We start from the raw sequence: 22,927 nt of genomic DNA, 5'->3' as shown, positions 1-22,927 counted from the left end.
AGTCTTCTGGCTCCAGATGCTTGTGTTAGAAACACTAATAAATGTTTGGTTTTAGAGATTAGGGATTTCATTTATTATAGAATGATTTTTTTATATGGTCTGTAAGATTCATAATCATTCTTTATGCATTGGTTTGATACTCTTGATATGAATAATGTGTTTAGAAAAGATACAAAAATATGTCTTTAATATTGATATATCCCCTTATATTGAAAATTTAACATTTTAAAAGAAAGTTTAAATTTGTTTGCGTATTTCATATCGTTGTATAGTTAGGCCCTGATATAATGAAAATTCTTGTTCTGTGTTTGGAATGTACTGAGAGTCAAATGATGTTCTTCAAAGCAACACAGATCAGCCTTTAGAAACAAACTTAGAACAGTTGGCCCAGAAAAATAATGTTTAGTCTTCTCCCTCAGCACCAAATTTATTGACCCTTTCCCCCACTTTTCTTTGGCTCAACTTGCTGCATAGGCCGAAAGAATTCTATGACTGTGTAGTTCCTCATCAGTCAAAAGGTAGAATGACTTATGTATATTAAGATGAAATCTAGAAATATGTATCATACTTTTTTCATTTCCTTTTTTTTTTTTTTGATAAATGTTATCTTTCACTAGGAGCTTCTTAGAGTGACTTAGTCTCTAAGACTGTAGTGGAGTGAAAGTTAAAGTTTCTCAAGGTGGCTCTAAGAGTATATGTAGTGTAGGGCACTATGCAGAGAGCAGATTTCTGAAGGACTTGAATTTGTGAGGTATCTTAACTCCATATGTTTGTGATATCAGTTTTAGGAAAGACATACACTCTCACTGCTTACCTGGTGACTTAGCCATATCTATAGAAAACTTGACTTTTGGCTTTTGGCAACTGTAATTAGTGACCTTCTTTATTCTATATTGAATAAGTGCTGTGATTGGCTTACAGTCTACTGAGATCAGCCCTTCAATAACTATATGAAAGTGAATCTGTATAAGAGAATCCATTTTCTGTTACATGGGTGGCAGTCTGATCTACTACCTTATGAATTTCAGGTTTTTTAAAAATTAGCTCAGCTGCATCTGTTGCAGTTAACAGTGACAGCATTTTAGGAATCCCCTACAACTTAACACCAGTGTTGTAAAACTGTGACTACTTCCTCACTAAGAAAACTTTTCAGCTTACCATGAACACACAGTCTGCACATAAACATTTATATCAACTAGTTTTTCAGCCAATAGCTTTACTCTTGAGGTTTCCTTCCTAATCTCATTCTAAAATGAGAGACATTGGTCTTTATGTTTTGAAAATACTTAATGGCAGTTTTCTTTAGCAAGATGAAAAATGTTTCTTGTGGATTGGTCAGGGAATGATGAAATGAAACAAAGTTTCCTTATTAAAGAACGTGTCATCACATCTTTTTCTTTCTAAATACTTGTTTCTTAAATTCTGGATTGTTATCAAGAACATTAATCCGTGTATACTTTCTGATTGTAACTAGTGAATTCACATCTAAAATTATCCTCAATATGTGTTATATATGTCTCTTTGTCCCCAGTCCCTAGATCAGTGCCTAGTGTAAAGTTAACATGATTGAATGTGGACTCATTGATTAATTAAAAACAGCGTATGCAAGTGATGTTTGCAAGTTGATATATATTTCTTGATGGGAAGAACCATGTCTGATCTTTCATTGTATTTCAAGTACCTGGCAAAAAAATGTGAGACTCCTAAGGGTATAGTGAATATTTGTTACCATTATTAACGATGGTGGTGATATGGTACAAATTTTTTTAAAATCTAATTTTAATTTTCAGTTGGTTTTCGGCTAACATCTTGTAGATGGTAATGAGAAGAATAGCACGTGGTAAAATTGTGCTAGTTATGTAACATAGTTTGTTCTTGACTTAATTGCACTACCAGCCTACTTTTTAATTAAACTCATTCATTTTTCATAGCTCTGAATTAGTCATGTGACTCACTAGACTTGTTGTTGTTGATTTGTAGTAAGTAGAGAAATGCACGGAACACTCTTTTTCTAATTCTTTTCTAAAAATGAGCCTCTTTAATAGGGATAGGAGTGAAGGCCGATGTTAGGAATTGACTCCACTTTCCACTGGATCCTATATTCTAAATTATACTGGTGAGTAAATTCAGTCAGCTAGATAAGCTAAGAAAAAGAATAGAAATTCCTTTAGCTTATTAGCAATATTCTTAACAGGGTAATGACAACTGGGAAAATAAATTGAGTTGGCAATTTAATAGGTATAATTCAAAGAGTAAATAGAAGCAGCTAAATTTCATGGTTAATAGTAGTACTACTGAAACAAGGCGCCTGGAAGACACTGTTAATGAAAACAGTGACTTTCAAAATGAAGCTACATTTAGCAACTATTTTTCACCAGAAGTATTTGGCATGATGTTTGGGTTCAAAATTACTATTCTGTATTGCTTAATGCATTGTTAACTGGAATCTGCAATGTGTGTGGCAGGAGAAGAGAGAAAACAGATGCTTTTTCCTGAAGAAAGCTCACATCCAGACTCTCTTTGTATTTTACCACATCCGTACTTTAAGAGGCTTGGAGAACAAAAACATACCAATGGAGAAAAATCTGCGCAGTCTTGCCAGGTATTATTTATGTATTATTATTTTGTTGGAAAAGATGTGAAAATACGAAGAATTGGAAAACAGAACAGCTAAGTTATAATGAATCACATCTCAGAAAAACACACAAGGGAATACAAATGTAATGACGACACATTTTCATTATTCTAAAAACAAATTCTGTCTGATAGTTAAACCCTATTAATTGGGCATTTTAGATACTTACCAAAGGAATAAGACTATAATAAGTAGCCTTCCCTTCCAAGGGATAAAATAGAACTAGTATCATTTTATTTGGTGGTCTTCTGGTTCTCTTAAGCTACATATTTTATTGAAAGAGTAGAGAGTATGTGGAAATAATATATTAATATATTTCATATGGGGGACTTCCGATTTCCTAGATTCTTTTGGTACCAAGGTATTTGAGGAAAAAATTGAAGAAACAAAGTAGGAACCATAGAGACATGATAACTCTCCCCAGTGTACTACACTGATTCATAATTCACAAGAGAGCAAGGCTCAAGTGGATCATACTTTTTATGGTACAAATGGGATTAATATTGTACTTCATAGATACGACATGTTTATAACAAAGAAGACCACATTTCAACTTCCTCCTACTGTAGTAAGGCTTAGGAAGAACATTAGAATTATTTTTTAAGCTTCTAGATCAAAAAAAAAAATAAAGACCAATGGTTATTACTGCCCAAAGGGGGAGATAATTTTAGAATTATTTTAGCTCTTAGGGCTCTAAAATCTATTCACACTGGGTAGCATTGCTATGATTCATATTTATTGTTTGTGAGGCATTGAAATGTGTGATCACCTTTTCAACATAGAAATTGTCTTGCTGGCATATAAACATCAAGACAGCCCCTTTTCTAAGTTATAATGCCAGGAATGAAGCAGATTCTAAACGATTTATTTGCAAGTACATTCTAGATACCTCTGTGAGAGATATATACTTCTAAAACCATTGTGAAATTGTTAATTTTGGACTGTGAGTGTGCGTGGCTAGATAGATTATAGCGTGAATACACGAGTGGCACTTGGGACAGTTTTCAGAGTCATTCTACCACTTTCCATTCTGTATGTCAGTGCCTTCCTTTGTTTTCTTTAATTTTTTTCTTCTTTCCTCCCACTTCTACTTTCTTCTTTTATCCATTATACCTCTGTTTAGTACTTTAACCATCCTTATATGTATGATATTTGATTATTTGCCTATAATCAGATTTTCTCCTTAGACTATAAGCCTTTTGAGGACATGTAATATACATTTAAAAATTTTCCCCAGTACCTATCAGAGATGCTCAATAAATATTTATTGAGCTCCCACAAGCTAATATTTTTTTTTTCTTAAATTTTTAATTTATTTTTGGCTGCACTGGGTCTTCGTTGCTGCACGTGGGCTTTCTCTAGTTGCGGCGAGCAGGGGCTACTCTTTGTTGTGGTGCACGGGCTTCTCATTGCGGTGGCTTCTCTTGTTGCAGAGCACAGGCTCTAGGCACGCAGGCTTCAGTAGTTGTGGTGCATGGGCTCAGTAGTTGTGGCTCTTGGGCTCTAGAGCACAGGCTCAGTAGTTGTGGCACACAGGCTTAATTGCTCCACGGCATGTGGGATATTCCCGGACCAGGGATCAAACCTGTGTCCCCTGCATTGGTAGGCGGATTCTTAACCACTGTGCCACCAGGGAAGTCTCGCTAATATTCTTTTCAAACAAATTTTATTTATTTTATTTTTTTAAATTTATTTTTTATTGAAGTATAGTTGATTTACAATATTGTGTTAGTTTCTGGTGTACAGCAAAGTGATTCAGTTATATATATATTTTTTCCATTAACATTTATTATAAGATATTAAATATAGTGCTTCCCTGGTGGCGCAGTGGTTAAGAATCCGCCTGCCAGTGCAGGGGGACACGAGTTCGAGCCCTGGTCCGGGAAGATCTCACATGATGCGGAGCAACTAAGCCCGTGCGCCACAACTACTGAGCCTGTGCTCTACAGCCCGCGAGCCACAACTACTGAGCCTGCATGCCACAACTACTGAAGTCCGTGCACCACAACTACTGAAGCCTGTGCCCCTAGAGCCCATGCTCTGCAACAAGAGAAGTCGCCGCAATGAGAAGCCTGCACACTGCAACGAAGAGTAGCCCCCGCTCTCTGCAACTAGAGAAAGCCTGCGCGCAGCAATGAGGACCCAACACAGCCAAAAATAAATAAATAAATAAATAAAAAGATATTAAATATAGTTCCCTGTGCTATACAGTAGGACCTTATTGTTTATCCATTGTATGTGTAATAGTTTGCATCTGCTAATCCCAAACTCCCAATCCATCCCTCCCCCAGACCCCCATCCCACTTGGCAACCACAAGTCTGTTCTCTATGTCTGTGAATCTGTTTCTGTTTCGTAATTAAGTTCATTTGTGTCATATTTTAGATTCCACATATAAGTGATATCATATGGTATTTGTCCTTTTCTTTCTGACTTACTTCACTTTCTATGATAATCTCTAGTTTTATCCATGTTGCTGCAAATGGCATTATTTCCTTCTTTTTTATGGCTGAGTAATATTACATTATGTGTACATATGTATGTGTATGTATGTGTATATATATATATATATATATATATATATATATATATATATACCACATCTTCTTTATCCATTCATCTGTCGATGACATTTAGGTTGCTTCCATGTCTTGGCTATTGTAAACAGTGTGCAATGAACAACGGAGTGAATATATCTTTTCAAATTATAGTTCTGTCCACATATATGCCCAGGAGTGGGATTCACAATCTAATATTCTTACCTTGCAAGTTATGTAGGAGGCTGTCAGGATTATTAAACTCTAGAATAGGAATTTTTTCTTTTCTAGTGTCTGCGTATATAAATTTAAATTTCTAATTCATTTAATTTAGACGTTGTATTTAAGGATGCTTGGTTTGGGTTGTCAACACAGTATTATGTGTATAATATTCAATGTTTGGCAGGTCGGGGTCTTCTGTACAGCTTCTTATTTACCAAATGGAGATTGTGGTTTGTGATTATTTTCTCCAAAACATAAGGCTGGAGATTAACCTTTTATTTCTTTTCTGTAGCAGCCAAGGACTGGAATATAGGGTCTTAGGGGAATTGGAGCTGTGATATCATATGAGCCAGCTCTTTTCTTAAAAAGAAAAGTAGAGAGAGAGAAAGATATTCTCCCATTCATAGGCTTTGGGAAAGTTTCATTAAACTTATTGGTGAAATGTCTAAGAAATGTAAGAGTTAGCATTCACCAACTATTTTGGCTATTCTGATATTATGAAGTCATTTTTGATATTTATTAAAATGTTCTCTTGGCTCCCAGTTATTTTTGGTTTAGCTAATTTGAAAGGATGATTGCAGAAGTTTGATAGATGAATATTAAAATGTGCCTGATTTCCTTATATCTTCTGCTGGGGTTCTGCCCAGCATTTCTCTGCAGTGCCAAATGACCAGGGAGTCCTGGCAAAGAGAGTCTTCAGGCTTTGGCAATAGAAGATGGGCCTACATTTTCTCAACTGCCCAAATATTTTGTGACTTTCATTCTCAGCAGGCATCCCCTTCTCTTCCATAGCAACAGTGAATTTTGGGGATTACTGTGGTGTTTTTTTTTTCCCTCCTACCTCTGTGGGAAAATATCACTATTTCTAAGCTGGGATAAATCAGGTCACTGGCTGGAATTCAGTATGGCCCTGTTAGATCTGTTTCTAGAGGGTAGAGTTTGATACAGTACTCAAAGGTAGGCCTTCTTTTGGGAGCCTAGGGAAGAACATAATCAAATTAAATATAATGTCAAGCTCTACCTGTATTTTCTTTTCTGGTTGTGGGGTGTGTTAAAAATGCAATTTCCCTTTAAGAAATAACACAGATATAAGTAATATGCCAAGAACTAATCATCAATTTTAAGGTCACTTCCATAGAAGACTCTTTTATTAAACCAAAAATTTACAATGGATAATGATCAGATACCTAAATGATATAAAACTACTCTTTCAGAGGACTTCCCTAAAAGCATTTTATGGTACATGGATTGTTTTACTGTGATCATTCCCAGTGATTGGTACAAACCTTTGCCAATGAATGACAAATTTACATACACATCATGTCAGCCAGCAATATTTTGCAGCTTTAATTGCTTTAGCTTCAGGCATTCCATGTCAAAGTAGAGTGTTTAATGTCCTGCAAGTTGTTCTGTTTCTTTGCAACGTTAAATTATTCTATAATTTGCCTGTTTTCTTTCTAATGCATTGTCCATTAAGTCCATTAGTAATTTATAATATAAAACATATGATACAACCTTAAATAGCTCGTACAGCTTCTTTTTTAGAAGTTCTGGGTGTGTGTCAAGAAGACCAGAAAACCTGAAGTGCATTTGCGTAAAGTGTTTACCCCTACCTTATATCTCAGTTAAAGAGATCCTCTTTTATGTTGCTAAACTTTAGTGTTAATGTGAACCATACTAACATGTATATATGTAATATTATACTAATTTTTAATTTTAGATAAAAATAACACTTTTACTTAAAAAAACTCCAAGTAGACAATATAGAATCCACTAAAAGGAAAAGGATAGTATTCTGTGTAGTCAACTATATTTTAATGATAAACTTGATTTTATTCAGTAACGTCTAAGAGAAAGAATGAGAGGAGAAAAAGTTTTTTATGCCCATTTAGTTAAGCCAATTTCAACAAAGATGTACCAATACAGAAACACAGTCTTTGATATGTCTTTGGTTGTTATAGGTTTGAAATAATATTGAAAAGATAATCTTTATTTAGTTTACACTATATCTGTTATCATTTTTAACTGTTAGGATTTTACCTTCTGTCCATTTGTAAAGAATGACTCTTGTTTAGTAACTATTTCTGATGTGGTACTGCTATGAACATGTATATTGTGTTTGGGTATTAAGATTAAATAATTTACATAAATGTGTAAAAGCCAAAGAATGTCAAACAACTGCCCTTCTCTATGAATAGTGCCATGTTCAAAGATAGCCTATTCTTTAGTTATATAATATATGATAATTTAAAATAAGATTCAAATGAATAATAATAATAACATATTCCTCAGTATATGGTAAATGTCTCTCTTTTCAAGGTAGTATTAGAGTTGTCAAAGAACAAAATGGATTTATCTTTTATGCTTTTGAATGCTCTTATTTGCAAAGATGGAAAGTTTTATTTAAAACATTAAAAATGAAAATTCATATTTTCATGCTATAGACTTACCTTTAATGTTGTCCCCCTCCTCTGCCTTCCTCTGGTCATAAGGGTGTTTCTTTGATTATTATATTTACTGTTGAGTTCCCAGAGTGTCCTTGGATAAGTTTACCTATAATTTCGTTAGTGAGTCTTTGTGATCCTTAAAACAGGTTCAAACAATTCCATAATTGGTGTCCTAAGAACTTTGGAGCACTGGAGGGAATTCTAGTCCAATCTGTTACCTAACAATATATTCAAGACTTTTTAATACCTTTGAACTCATAGAGAAAAGTGTATTGTCTGATTAAATCATCTCTAGAGATAGTTAACCGAAGGTTGATATCATCTCTTGATAGTTCCTCATATGGAAGAACACTTTACACTTCAGTGGATTTTGTGAATCAACCATAATACTTACTGGGGAACTTTTAATATGATGTATAATGACATTATATTTGGAGTATTTGAGCTCCATGAGAAGGCTTGCCTCAGTTGGCTTTAACTTTAATATTTCAGTTTCTGGAGGAGTATTTTTAAGGGAAGGTTGATAAGGGTGTATATATCAAGATGGTAGGATTTTTCTTCCTTTATAACCTAATTGATCACTTATCAATAAGACACATTTTTTTTTTTAAAGTTGGTTTTTTATAGCTACATTATTTATTTATTGATTTATTTATTTTTCTAGCTGTGTTGGGTCTTCGTTTCGTGCGAGGGCTCTCTCTAGTTGCGGCAAGCGGGGGCCACTCTTCATCGTGGTGCAGGGACCACTCTTCATCGCCGTGTGCGGGCCTCTCACTATCGCGGCCCCTCCCGTTGCGGGGCACAGGCTCCAGACGCGCAGGCTCAGCAGTTGTGGCTCACGGGCCCAGTTGCTCCGCGGCATGTGGGATCTTCCCAGACCAGGGCTCGAACCCGTGTCCCCTGCATTAGCAGGCAGATTCTCAACCACTGCGCCACCAGGGAAGCCCGATTTTTTTTTTTTTTTAAGTCAAGAGGGTTAAAAGAGAATACGTGAGTAGAAAACTATTGGTGAGCTGTACCCGGATTTGGTGGGTTCAAATTCTATTCCATGACTTAGAATGTGAAGCGAGGAACCTGTATCTACCTTGACCTTTGAAACTCTGAATAAAGCGGCAGTTACAAGCATTTTCAACTTCATGTTTCTTGAACTGCCTGGAATAAATTCAGAAGAGATAGAATATACTTTTAACAAACAGTAAGAACTCCTTCACTGCATTAGAAAAGGGCGTATTTGAATTATCAAGGAAATTGGGGTTATTGGCAATAACATATATCTTCTTTCATTTCTCTGCTTATTCAATTTCTGATGGAAACTATGGCCAGAAAATTTTATGAAGCCATGTTGAGATAAACGTGGCCTAACAATTCTAGGGGGAAAATCCCTACCCTTTGCTGACTTCCAGAATGTCCATAGTAATTAGAACAGTCCTGCACCAAGAAAGGAGAAAGCTGTGTAAATAAAAATCAGTTATTCTCCTGCCTGCTTCCCCAGGCCTGTGCCTTTTTTTCTTGCTATCTTTTTGGAATCCTAAGGAATACCTTGATACTCCATCACATGCCTAGGGTGGGGAGGGCACAGAAAAGGTGAGGAGAGGGGTGCTTGTGGCTACATTGCTGTATTGAATTTAATTTTTCATTGATAATTAGACTCTGAAAGCCTCCTGATATTTTTGACCAGCAGGAAACAAAAGCCCACTGATTGACTCAGGAGATGGGTGGGAGCGGCCCCTGCTGTTCCCACACAGCAGCTCCACAAAGACTGAAAACAAGAGCTGTGGCAAATTGGATCACCATGCAAGTTCCAACTGGCCCATTGTGTACAAGTAGTAAATTGGGAGCTGATATTTCTGAGAACTATTTATTAGCAGAGCTTGGTGTTTTACTCCCTCCCTCCCCCGCCCTCCTCCACCCTGTCCTTATTTATTTATTTATTTATTTGTTTTTTAGCAAACCGCTTTTTGTCAGGTTAGATGAGCAATCTTAAGCACTTACAAAAAATTCAGGTAATTATCCAAAGGGTTGTCCAGCCTAGAAATGTACTGATTATATGTAGCAAATGAACACAAAAATTTTCAGCTAATCTTAGCAGGCATTTATGTGCTGTAATTGTACAAAAGGCAAATAGGTGGCATTTACAAGAGTTTCCTGAAATGCAAAAAAATTTTAAAAAATTTTAAAATTCAGTCTTATTGCTGCATGTATTATTAAGATTTTTAAATGGTGATGTCTCGGTGACAGCTTCTGGTGGAGTGATCAGTTCTAACCATTTAGTACAAAAAAGGTGTGAAAATACTAGCCTGTGACCAGTTAGCAGAAATTGTAGTTGTACAAGCCTAGACCTGCATGTCTTACAGAAGAATTGATAACTCTGGAGTTTTTTCAATTTGAGTAATGCAGAGAGGGAAAAATGGAGTCCATTTCATTAGTTGCTTATGTATGTTCCATCTCTGAGAGTTTTAACTTTTGGTGAGTTGGGAATATGGTATTATTGCTACTACCAAGTTCATAGGGAAAATGTATACAGAAGCTTATGTAACTGTAAAAATTAAAGTTTATATTAATCTTTCACAAAAAGGCTTTTGAGATAATGCCAATTCATTTTATGGATAGCTATTCATTTGATCTTTTACAGACACTTCCACATATGATACATTTTTGTTTCTGTGCTCTTCCACTTTCGTCCAGTGTATAAATTAATTCTATGTCTAATGAACTGATTTGGTGAGAAGAGCTCAGACTAACATGGTTATATACTGGTGCTCCTGTCAGGGAACATCATGAAGACCATTATGGAGAGGGTGCAAGGCATGTTCTGGTCATGATTTTGTTTCTGAGTATTAGGACTCAGCCGTCAAATATTAATGAAGGCCTATGGTGCCGAATAATATATTTGGTGTATTAGGGGATGAGAAGAGTATGATGCTTGGTTTCTGACATCCAGAAGTTTATCATTTAATAAATAAACAGAAGTGACCAACATAAAACAATTAGTAAACTATTCAACTGCAGAGGTTGTGAGTATAATATTGCAGAGCTATAGGTAGCTGAATGCTTATTTAGGCATTCTTGTAGAAAGAATTGAAATGTAGCCTTCGTTAACCTGGTAGCTAGCATGAGGTAGGTGGGGTTATCATAACTCTGAAAATTATAATACAATTCAAAGGTATCTTAATAAATTAAAAAAAAATTTCATTTGATCCTTGGGAATCAAAGTAGACAATAGAGACTCGGATCCAGAGATCCTGAACAATCTCAAATACTAGGGAGATGTTATTGGAATATAGCATGTTGTAGAAAACTCTTCAACTTTTGCCATTACAGATGTTTCCAAATGGAGAGAAATTGAAGAGAAGCAAAATGAGGTATATTCATAATAGTTCCTCATTGGGTTGCTGTGAGGATTAAATTAGATAAAGCATATATGGTGCCTGGCACATGCTAATTTTTCAATAAATATTAGTTGTTTTAAAAATAAAGCTGTCAGTAAAGGTTGAATAGTTTCTCAGGGCCTGGGAATAGAGAATAAGTTGGAAGTGATGTTGCATGCTCTCAGGGGCGCAGGGGGCATGTATCTGTTGGACATGACTCTTTAAGTTAACTGGGGCTGGGCCCAGGGGCTCTCCTTACAGTTCTAGTGCCAACTCCTGATATCACCTGCTTTCCATCACTACAGGAAATAGACCTAATTCCCGGGTCCTGTGGCCTCCTCTCTTTGGCATTTGACATTTTTGTCCTCCCTTCAGATCTAAAAATTCCCTCTTTCCTTGGTTTCTGGGATAATCACTATCTCCTTTTCCCTACCTTTCTCTCAGTCTCTTTTGATGAGTTTTCTTCTTCCACTAGCACCTCTCACTTTTTTTCAAACCTGAGTCCTATTCTTAACCCCCTTTTCTCTTTACTCTCTAGCCTCCCTGAGTGATTCTCATCCTCTTGCATGACACCAGTTCTCATATGATGACTGACAATTCTCCACATCCAGCCCCAGCCTTCCCACTGGGCTCTCAAAATGCATTTCCAGTTTGTTTCTCCTTATATATTCTGTAGTTATCTTAAATTCAGCGTGTTCACACAGCATGTATTTTTTCACAGCAAAAATGTTCCTTTCTCCTATGTTCTTTATAAGTGAATGCTAATCCTATTTTAGGATGTCTGAATGTACCAGTTTGTCTGGGAACAAGGGGTTTCCCAGGGTATGAGACCTTCAGTGCTGAAACTCTGAAAGTCCTGGGCAATCTGGGACTAGTTGGTCACCCTAACCAGACATATCTGAGTTTTTCCTCTGCTTCTCCCTTTCCCTCATCTCCTGCCTCTAGTATCATATCCCAGATATCTCTTTGAAACATTCCCTTCTTTTTTATTCTCAGTATGGCTGCCTGCATTATTTCTTACCTCGGATATTGTAATAGAATCCCACCTGGTATTCTTGACTATAATCTCATTCATCTTATACCCTGCCTGAGTAATCTGCATAAATACAGATCTAATCATCATGGTGCTATTACACAACAAACCAAAAAGTATGGCGAAAATTGAGTTCTGCCATAGATAGAGGGTTTTGTCTCTTCAACCTGGCCACAAGAACCCTGTGACTCTGAAAGGAACTGATTGTAACCTCAGTATAATAGATCTCTGTTAGAGAGCAACACAGTTTTCTCCTCAGCAGCTGGATCAACTTTTCCCCTCAGCAGCTGGATCAACTTTTCCCCTCTGCCTGGACAACAGCATTTGCTTTTTAACAATTGCTATGGCAGCATCAACTTGCATTAGAATCGAATCAAAATAAAGCCAAAAAATTCTGTGATTATCTATGTTCAAAGTTCTAGGTACTAGTAATAGGATAAGGAGAAAAAAATAACAGAAAATATAAATTTTAATTTAAACATTTGTTTTTTAAAAAACAAATTTGAAATTTTGCAACTTGGGTATATCATCTCAAGCATACCCAAAGAAGCTCATCTTCCTGCACCCTACTGTAGGACCTGTCTCTTGTTTCAACTACGGTCTCACTAATAGTGAAATCATTTATTGCTTGATAATAATATGCTCCATCACCATGTCAGGTACATAAACTTGGAGTGTGTGGTGGTTTTAAAATATATCTGCCAAGTCTTTGATATTCTACCCTTTAAGATGTGGAGCCTAATTCTCCTTCTCTTGGGTGTGAGCTGGACTTAGTAGCTTGCTTCTAATGAATAGAATATGGCAGGAGTGACAGTGTGTGGCTTCTGAGAGTAGATCATAAAAAGCATTGTGGCTTCTTCTTTGCTCTCTCTTGGATCACTCACTCTTGGGGAAGCTGGCTTGCATTCTTTGAGGACACTCACATGGCCCTATGGAGATGTCTATGTGGTGAGGAACTAAGGCTTCCTGAGAACACCCAGCACTAACTTGCTGGTGGTGTGAATGAATGATCAAGTTTGGAAACAGGTCTTCCAGCCCCAGTCAAGCCTTCAGGTGACTGTAACCCCAGCCAACATCTAGACTGCAACCTCCTGAGAGACTCTGAATCAGAGCCACCCAACTAAATTGTCCCTGGATTCCTGACCCATGAAAGTATATGATGTAATAGATGTTTATTGTTGTAAACCACTAAGTTTTGGGGTAATTCATTATGCAGCAGTAGATAACTAATACAGAGTAGTTTTGTGTGATTACTTCTTTCCTGCTTCCTTCCTTTCAGCCCCTTTCCTAAAGATTCAGGCCTGTAGATCATAATACAGTTTTGCTGATTCTTCTGCAGAGAAGCTCTGTTCTTTTCCCTTCACTTACTATATTTATTACTCTGTTATATTCCTTCATCTCTGAATTCTTGGTTTCCTGTGCACTCATTCTGTGGGTCATTCTATCCTCCACTTGTACGGAGACAATTCCCCATAGGTCTCTTGGGTTTTTAAATATCCTGTGAGCAGAAACACTGACTGCTTTTTTGTTCTGGATGATCTTTTCAAGGAAGCAGGTTTGCTTACTGTCCAGTATAATAAAAATAATCTCTTCCTCTGAAGCAGAGATCAGACAGGTTTGCTTAGTGCCCATTGTAAAAGATTAGGGTTCCATAAATTCAGTATCCCTCAGCTGTAATGCAAACCTACTGTATGTGCAGGATCCTCCTGGCCCTTCTGTATTACTCCCATGGCACTTGGAGGGTAACTGAAGCAAAAATGCTTATGTGGCTGGCTGTACCGTGGGCTTTTAGGACCTTTGTCTCTGATGCAGGATCTCATGACTTCTGTAGACCAACTTGTCAGCTTGCGAGTAAGGTAAAATCTCAGGCTCTTCATAGTTCTTGACAGTTTTAACCCATTCTCAATCATACCTAAAGCTCTAATCATGACCCTTTACAATTAATTCTTTTATTTATTCACCAAATGAAAACTGACTATACATCCTAAACCTCCAGCTGCCTCATTTGAAACTGCACATTTTTGGGGATACATCTTAACAAGTGCTTAAGCAAGGCTAGTCTCAAGCACACTCTTCTCATATCTGCCTTGGAATTCTAGAAGGTGACAATATTTTTGTCTGTTATAGCTTCCTCTTATTCTTCTCCATGGAACCATGACATTAACCGTTTACAAGATAAATGTGTAAAACTCACCTCTTCTGGAACCATTTACCCATTGTTCTTTACCTGATTCTGGTCAGATTTACTCCTTCCTTACTTTTTTCTATCCCCTTCAAGTACTTAACTCTTACATGTTACACAACAGTAGGTAACTGTAGACATAAATCTATGTTTTTTTAAAATCATATGTTACCCCATAAAGATGTCTTTTCTGCTATACAGGATAAGAAAGTCCTTGAAAATAAGAGACTTGGAATTTGTTTCCTTAGTAAGACATGCAGATCTGGACAGTATGCTTTACATTGTGGTCACTTAGCAGTGCTGGCAGACCCAGATGTTCTGGTTTTCTGGGATAATCTGAATATCATCTGGTGACATTGCCTTGTTTTCTGAACATAGGCTTAGAAACAATCACTGAAATAGCTCCAATCCTAGGCGGCAGATGGCAACCCTTGAAATGGCCTCTGGCTGCCGTTGCCAAGCCATTCCCCTTTTCTAGTCCGTCTTTCTTACCAGTCTTAACCTTTATCCGAGACTTTTTACTCTTTCCCTCAGGCTCCTATAGTTTAAGTCATCCTCCAGAAGAAAAAAAAAAATACCACCAAAGCTCTTCAGTCTTTTGTCCGCTGAATAACTCTTCAGTACTCTTTCTTATGCCCTTTAATGTTCTCTCTCTGAGATAAGATGGGGCTCCTTGGTTTCATATTCTATTCTCTGTGGGAAAGCATTAAAAATAAGAACTAAACAAAAAGTTTCACTGTAAGGAGAATTTTTTTTTTTTTTGGTCTCTTTTCTTTTTGATGTTTAAGCTATTCTGCAAACACAGAATTTTGGTTAATCTCTCCTTCACTTTATATATCTGTACTCCTGCAAGTTCAGTCCTTGTGGGCAGTTTTGTTTCTTTTTTTTTTGACAACTTTTATATATAGCCTTTTAGGGCTCATCTCCCTTCTCCAGACCAACTCTGCTGCAGGCTCATAAACTTGAAGCAGCGCATGTACGTGTGTGTGTGCGCGCGCGCGCCCGCGCGCGCACACACATCAGAAAGAGACAAAGAATTTTCTCACCAAGCAGGCTCTTTCAAGTGTCCTCAGCTAGTTTTAGAATCTGTGAGTAGGGTGAGGAGGCAGAGGGTGAATTTGTCCCCTGATGATTCACATGACCAACAGCTTCTTCAGTTCTGTGAAGTGATAAGACAGCAGTTTCCCCTACCAGTTTCTTGACTTGTCATCCTGTAATTTGAATGGGCCCAAGTGCTAATATGTGAATTAGTCAAAAGAATAAAATTAAGGCTCATTTTCATGTTATGGCCATGTGACATGGGGATTTATAACTAAAGACATTTTATTGGTAAAATGAGATAATACATGGAAAATGCAATATAAACTTCTTGATACTATTATTCTTTTAAATTGCTATAAAAACAATGAAAAGAAGCTTTATCATTTTGGTCTTATGAAAATAGAAAGTATTCTTTTTTATTCTGTTAGTGTTTATTGAAGAATTAAGTGGTATTTTTCTAAACTTTGAAAATATTTTTACAAGTGATTTTCAGGAAAAATTAGTTAGATACATGTAGACTATTTCACTTGACATTTCAATATTAGAAGGTTGGGCCAGATTATTACCTACATTACATAATAAGAATTTTCTAGAAATTACTACATAACTGGCAGAGACATTGGCTTAAATTACCATGATATATCTAAAAGTGTCTGTTGAAGACATACATATATTGATAAAAATTGTAAAATATTTCAAACATACAAAAAAGGAAAATAATAAAACATATATCCAGTTTAAGCCTATCACCTTTTTCCTATTCTTGCCCCAAATCCCATTCTCTTCTTTCCCTCTGTATAGGTAAATTTGATTTTACTGTATCACTGGTTGTGTTCCCCAGGAAACAAGCTCTGAGACTCCGAGATTTTTATGTGGAAGCTGCTTGTGGGGTACTCTCAGGAGACACACCTGTGAAAGGTGAGAGAAGTGGAATTGGGTATAGTTGGGAGAAGCTGAACTAGGATGCAATCACAACAGACGTTTCAACTGACCCTGAGTCTGGGATGGCCCTGTAAAATTGTCTCAGTTGAAACAAGGAGGCCAAGTATTTGTACCCCCCAATTAGCTAGTCATTGGATGCAGTCTTTTCCTGAGGAAGAGGTATAACCCTGGGTGAGATAGCTTTTTTCTGCTGAACTCTAAGTTTGGCAGTTATGCTGCTATAAACATTCATGTACAGGCTTTTGTGTAAACATAAGTTTTCATTTCTCTAGGTTGAATACCTAGAAGTAGGATTTCTGGATCATATGGTAAGCATAGGTTTAGTTTTATAATTAAACCAAACTGTTTTCCAAAGTGGCTGCATCATATTGCATTCCCATCAGCAATATGTGAGAGTGCCAGTTGCTCTACATGCTCATCAGCACTTGGTATTGTCTTTTTAGAGAGTCTTTCTAATATATGTCTAATGGTCTCTCATTGTGGTTTTAATGGGCAGTTCCATAATGTCTAATGATACTGAACAACTTTTCATGTGTTTGACATTTATATGTTTTCTTTTGTGAAGTATCTGTTCATATCTTTTCCCATTTAAAAAAATTAGGTTGATTGTTTTCTTTTCTTTTTTTCTTTCTTTTGGCCACAATGGGCGGCCTGTGGTGGGATCTTAGTTCCCTGACCAGGGATCCAATCCGGGCCCTTGGCAGTGAAAGTGTAGAGTCCTAATCACTGGACTGCCAGGGAATTCCCATAGGTTGATTGTTTTCTTATTGCTGAGTTTTGTGAGTTCTTTCTATATTCTGGAAACAAATCTTTTGTCAGATATGTGACTTATAAATACTTTTTCCCCAGTCTATATCATGTCTTCTCACTCTCTTTATGATTTCCTTCATAGAACCACATATTTTAATTTTGATGAAGTCCAATGTATGATTTCTTTTTTCTTTTATGGATTGGTCTCTTGGTGTCCTATCTAAGAACTCTTTGACTAACCCAAGATCATGAAGGTTTTTTTAAGCTGTTTTCTTCTAAGAGTTTTATGTTTTTATGTTTTACATGTAGGCCTCTAATTCAGTTTTTAGCGAACATTTGTGTATAGTACTAGGTATAAATTGAAGTTCATTTTTCTTTTTTATTGCATGTGGCTATCCAGTTGTTCCAGCACCATTTGTTAAAAAGACTGTCCTTTCTCTATTGAATTGTCTTTGCACCTTTGTCAAAAATCAATCAACCATATTTATGCGGATATATTTCTGAACTTTCTATAATGTTCCATTGATCTATGTGTCTATCCTTTCATTGTTCATGAATGTCTTGATTACTGTAGCTTTATAGCACATCTTAATTTTGGGTAATGTGAGGGCACAACAAGAAGACAACCATCTGTAAACCAGGGAGCAGGCCTTCACCCAAAACCTGATCTGCCAGCACCTTGATCTTTGAATTCCCAGCCCCCAGAAGTGTGAGAAAGAAATGTATGTTGTTGAAGCCACCATATTATGGTATATTTGTTACAGCAGCCCAAACTAATTAAGATGGTCTCATAGACAAATCCACAATTATAGTTGCAGACTTCCAACACTCCTCACTCGGTAAACTATAGAATAAGCAGACAGAAAAGCAGCAAAGATATAGGAAGTTTGAATACTACCAACCAATCTGACCTAATTGACATTTATAGAACACTACCCAACAACAATGGAATACACATTCTTTTCAAGTGTCTATTAAATATTCACTGAGATAGACCACATTCTTAAATTTCAGAGAATTGAACTTATTCACATTCTGTTCTGTGACCATAATAGAATTAAACCAGAAGACAATAACAGAAGGATATCTGGAAAATCTGTGAATATTTGGAAATGAAATAACACACTACTTAGTAATACATGGGTCAAAGAAAAGTCTCAAGAGAAATTAGGAAATATTTTGAACTGAATGAATTAGGAAAAAAATGACATGTCAAAATTTGTGGGATATAACTACAGCAGTGCTTAGACGGAAATTTATGGTATTAAATGTTAACATCTGAAAAGAAGAAAGGTTTCAAATTAATGATCTAAGTATCCACCTTAAGAAGCTAGAAAAAACAAACAAACAAAACAACTGCAAACTGAGCCCAAAGAAAGCGGAAGGAAGGAAATAGAGATAAGAGGAAAAAAATCAATTAAATTGAGAAGAGAAAAACAAAAGAGAAAATCAATGAAACCAAAAGCTGTTTCTTCAAAAAACAAAATTAAAACATGGATAAGACTCTAACCAGACTGATCAATAAAAAGAGAGAATACAGAAATTAGCAACATCAGGAATGAAAGAAGGGTTATCACTGCAGTGGTAGGTGCATGCATATTTAGAATTGTTGGGTCTTGTTGGTGAATTGGCTCTTTTATCAGTATGTAAATACCCTCTTTGGCAATTTTTTTGGTTCTAATATCTGCTTTGTCTTATATTAATATATCCATGCCAGCTTTTTAAAAATTAGTGTTTGCATGGTATATTCTCTTCTATCTTGTTATTTTTTAACTTTTTTTTTATAATTAGGTTTAGATGGATTTTTAAAACAGCATATAGTTGAATCTTTAAAAATAACCAATCTGACAATCTCTGTCATTTAATTGGTGTGTTTAGAACATTTAGTGTAATTGGATATGGTTGGGTTTAGGTTTACTATTGTATTAGTTTTCTATTTATCCCTTTTGTTTTTCATATCTTTGTTTTTGGCTTCTTGTCTTCTTTTGATTTATTAGAATATTTAGAATTCCATTCTCATTTATCTATAGTGCTTTTCAGTATATCGCTTTGTACAGTTTTTCTTTTAATGGTTGCTCTAGGGATTACAATATAGATATCAAACTTTACACAATCTATTTAGAATTAATATTTTACCATTTCAGATAAAATTAAGAAACCTTAGGTCCCTTTACCTTTTCCCATCTTTGATGTAGTTGTCATGTGAATTACATCTACCTACATTGAAATTCCATCAGGCAGTGTTATAATTTTTGCTTTTAGCAATCATACATATTATAACAAACTTTAGAGGCAAAATAGTCTATTTTATTTACTCAAATATTTACAGTTTCTGTTGCTCTTCCTTCATTCCTGACCTTCCAAGTTCTTCTGTTAGTGCTTTCATTCTAAATGAAGATCTTTCTTTAGCATTTCTTTAAAAGCATGTATGCTAGTGACACATTTTCTTAGTTTTCCTTCATCTAAAAATGTCTTTATTTTGTCTTCATTTTGATGGATTTTTTTTCCTTTTTTAAAAAATTGAAGTATAGTTGATTTACAATATTGTGTTAGTTTTAACAAAGTGATTCAGATATACATATATGTAATATATATACTGTTTTTCAGATTCTTTTCCATTATAGGTTATTACAAGATATTGAATATCGTTCCCTGTGCTATACAGTAAGTTATTGTTTTTTATAGGTTTTATATATAGCAGTGTGTATCTGTTAATCCCAAACTCCTAATTTATCTGTTCCACCCCCATTTTCTCTTTGGTAACTGTAAGTTTGTTTTCTATGTCTGTGAGTCTGTTTCTGTTTTGTAAATAAGTTCATTTGTATCATTTTTTTAGATTCCACATATAAGTGATATCATGTAATATTTGTCTTTCTCTGTCTGACTTACTTCAGTTAGTATGATAATCTCTAGGTCCATCCATGTTACTGCAAATGGCAGTATTTTATTCTTTTTCTCTTTTTTTGGCTGAGTAATATTCCATTGTGTATATATACCACATCTTCTTTATCCATTCATCGTTGATGGACACTTAGGTTGCTTCCATGTCTTGGCTATTGTAAATAGTGCTGATATGAACATAGCATGGGGTGCATGTATCTTTTCAAATTATAGTTTTGTCCACATATATACCCAAGAGTGGGATTGCTGGATCATATGGTAACTCCAGTTTTTTAAGGAACCTCCATGCTGTTCTCCATCATGGTTGTACCAATTTACATTCCCACCAACAGTGGGAATTTACATTCTCCACACCCTCTCCAGCATTTGTTACTTGTAGACTTTTTAATGATGGCCATTCTGACTGGTGTGAGGTGATACCTCACTGTAGTTTTGATTTGCATTTCTCTAATGATTAGTGATGCTGAGTATCCTTTCATGTGTTTGTTGGCCATCTGTGTATCTTCTTTGGAGAAATGTCTATTTAGGTCTTCTGCCCATTTTTTTGACTGGGTTGTGTTTTTTGTTGTTGTTGTTATTGAGTTGTATGAGCTGTTTGTATATTTTGAAAATTAAGCCCTTGTTGGTCACATCATTTGCAAATATTTTCTCCCAGTCCATAGGTTTTCTTTTCATTTTGTTTATGGTGTCCTTTGCTGTGCAAAAGCTTATACGTTTGATTAGGTCCCATTTGTTTATTTTTGCTTTTATTTCTTTTGCTTTGGGAGACTGACCTAAGGAAACATTGGTACAATTTATATCAGAATGTTTTTCCTGTGTTCTCTTCTAGTTTTATGGTGTCATGTCTTATATATTTAAGTCTTTAAGCCATTTTGAGTTTATTTTTGTGTATGGTGTGAGAGAGTGTTCTAATTTCATTGATTTATATGCGCTGTTCATCTTCTCCAGCACCACTTGCTGAAGAGATTGTATTTTCCCCAGTGTGTGTTCTTGCCTCCTTTGTCGAAGATTAATTGACCATAGGTGTATGGGTTTATTTTTAGGCTCTCTGTTCTGTTCCATTGATCCATATGTATATTTTTGTGCCATTACCACACTGTTTTGATTACTGTAGCTTTGTAGTATTGTTTAAAGTCTGGAAGGGTTATGCCTCCAGCTTTGTTCTTTTTTCCTTGGGATTGCTTTGGCAATTTTGGGTCTTTTGTGGTTCCATATATATTTTAGGATTATTTGTTCTAGTTCTGTGAAAAATGTCATGGGTAATTTGATAGGGATCATATTAAACCTGTAGATTGCTTTGGGTAGCATGGCCATTTTAACAATATTAATTCTTCCAATCCAAGAGCATGGGATATCTTTCCATTTCTTTGAATCATCTTCAATTTCCTTTATCAGTGTTTTATAGTTCTTAGTGTGTAAGTCTTTCACCTTGGTTAGGTTTATTCCTAGGTATTTTTTTTGGATGTGATTTTAAATGGGATTTTTGTTTTTACTTTGTCTTTCTGATATTTCATTGTTAGTGTAAAGAAATGTAACAGATTTCTGTATGTAAATCTTGTATCCTGCTACCTTGCTGAATTTGTTTATCAGTTCCAGTAGTTTTTTGTGGAGTCTTTAGGGTTTTCTATTTATAGTATCATGTCATCTGCATATAAGGACAGTTTTACCTTTTCCCTTCCAATTTGGATACCTTTTATTTCTTTTTCTTGTCTGATTGCTGTGGCTAAGACTTTCAATACTATGATAAATAGAAGTGGTGAGAGTGGGCATCCTTGTCTTGTTCCAAAATTTAGTGGGAAGGCTTTCAGCTTTTCACTGTTGAGTATTATATTGGCTGTGGGTTTGTCATATATGGCTGGCTGGATGAATGATGGATATTTTTGATACAGAATTAGGTTGACAGTTCTTTTCTTTCAACACTTCAAAAATATCATTCTGGTGCAGGGGCCCTGCCAGGGGATGTGGCTGGAGGTCCCCATCATGTGTGCTCACCAGGGAGTGTGGCAATCCTGACCAGGCCAAGTGCTGCCCAGGTGGGAGCAGTGGAAAGCTCAATGGCAGTGGTCATGGCTCTGCCAGTGGGCAGCCGGGGTTAGGAGGAAGGAAATGCTGGCTTCCCAGTGGGCCTTGGCTAAGGCACACAGGAGGGGTTTGGGGGAAAGTTGCTGGCTTTTGCCTTGCCTGGGGTGAGATGGTGAACCTGGAACACAGCTATTATGATAAATGGTGATGTAGCAGATGCCATGGATGCTTCAGTGTTCTCAGCCAGGTGGAGACAGGAAATGATTGAAATGGCCTAGATTTCAACAGGTAGGCACCAAAGCAGTTGAAAAGTAGATAAAGGAGCCTGAGAGAGCTGCATTGGAGACATGACTTTAATGTACAGCCGCAGAGGGCTTTTAAAGACCTTGCTGCAGAATTAGATATATCCACCAAACAGAGATAGTGCTAGTGGAGAACAGACCTTGGAGTACCTTCCTAGTTGAAAAGAGGGCCCATAAGGAGCCAATCCACACACACCCACTTCCTTCTAAACCTGTGGTTCTCAGCCTTATCAGACCCATTGTCCCTTATAACAAGGATTCTGTAATGCTCCTTTAATATCCTAGAATGCAATTTATAGAATATATAAATAAAGGCACTCTAATTTGAATAAAAGGAGGTTGAAAAATAATTTAAAATAAAGTAACATGTATTTCAAAAAACATAATTCCAATGTCTTCTAGACTCCATAGTTTCTGTGTTTTTTTTTTTTTTTTCTAATTTTTTAATTGAAGTATAGTTGATTTACAATGTTGTGTTAGTTTCAGGTATACAGCAAAGTGATTCAGTTATACATATATGGACTCCATAGTTTCTGATAAGAAAGCT

This window comes from Eschrichtius robustus, chromosome 3 (genome assembly GCF_028021215.1).
Source record: "Eschrichtius robustus isolate mEscRob2 chromosome 3, mEscRob2.pri, whole genome shotgun sequence".
Classification (NCBI taxonomy): domain Eukaryota; kingdom Metazoa; phylum Chordata; class Mammalia; order Artiodactyla; family Eschrichtiidae; genus Eschrichtius; species Eschrichtius robustus.
Note: the sequence above shows the minus strand (reverse complement) of the source record.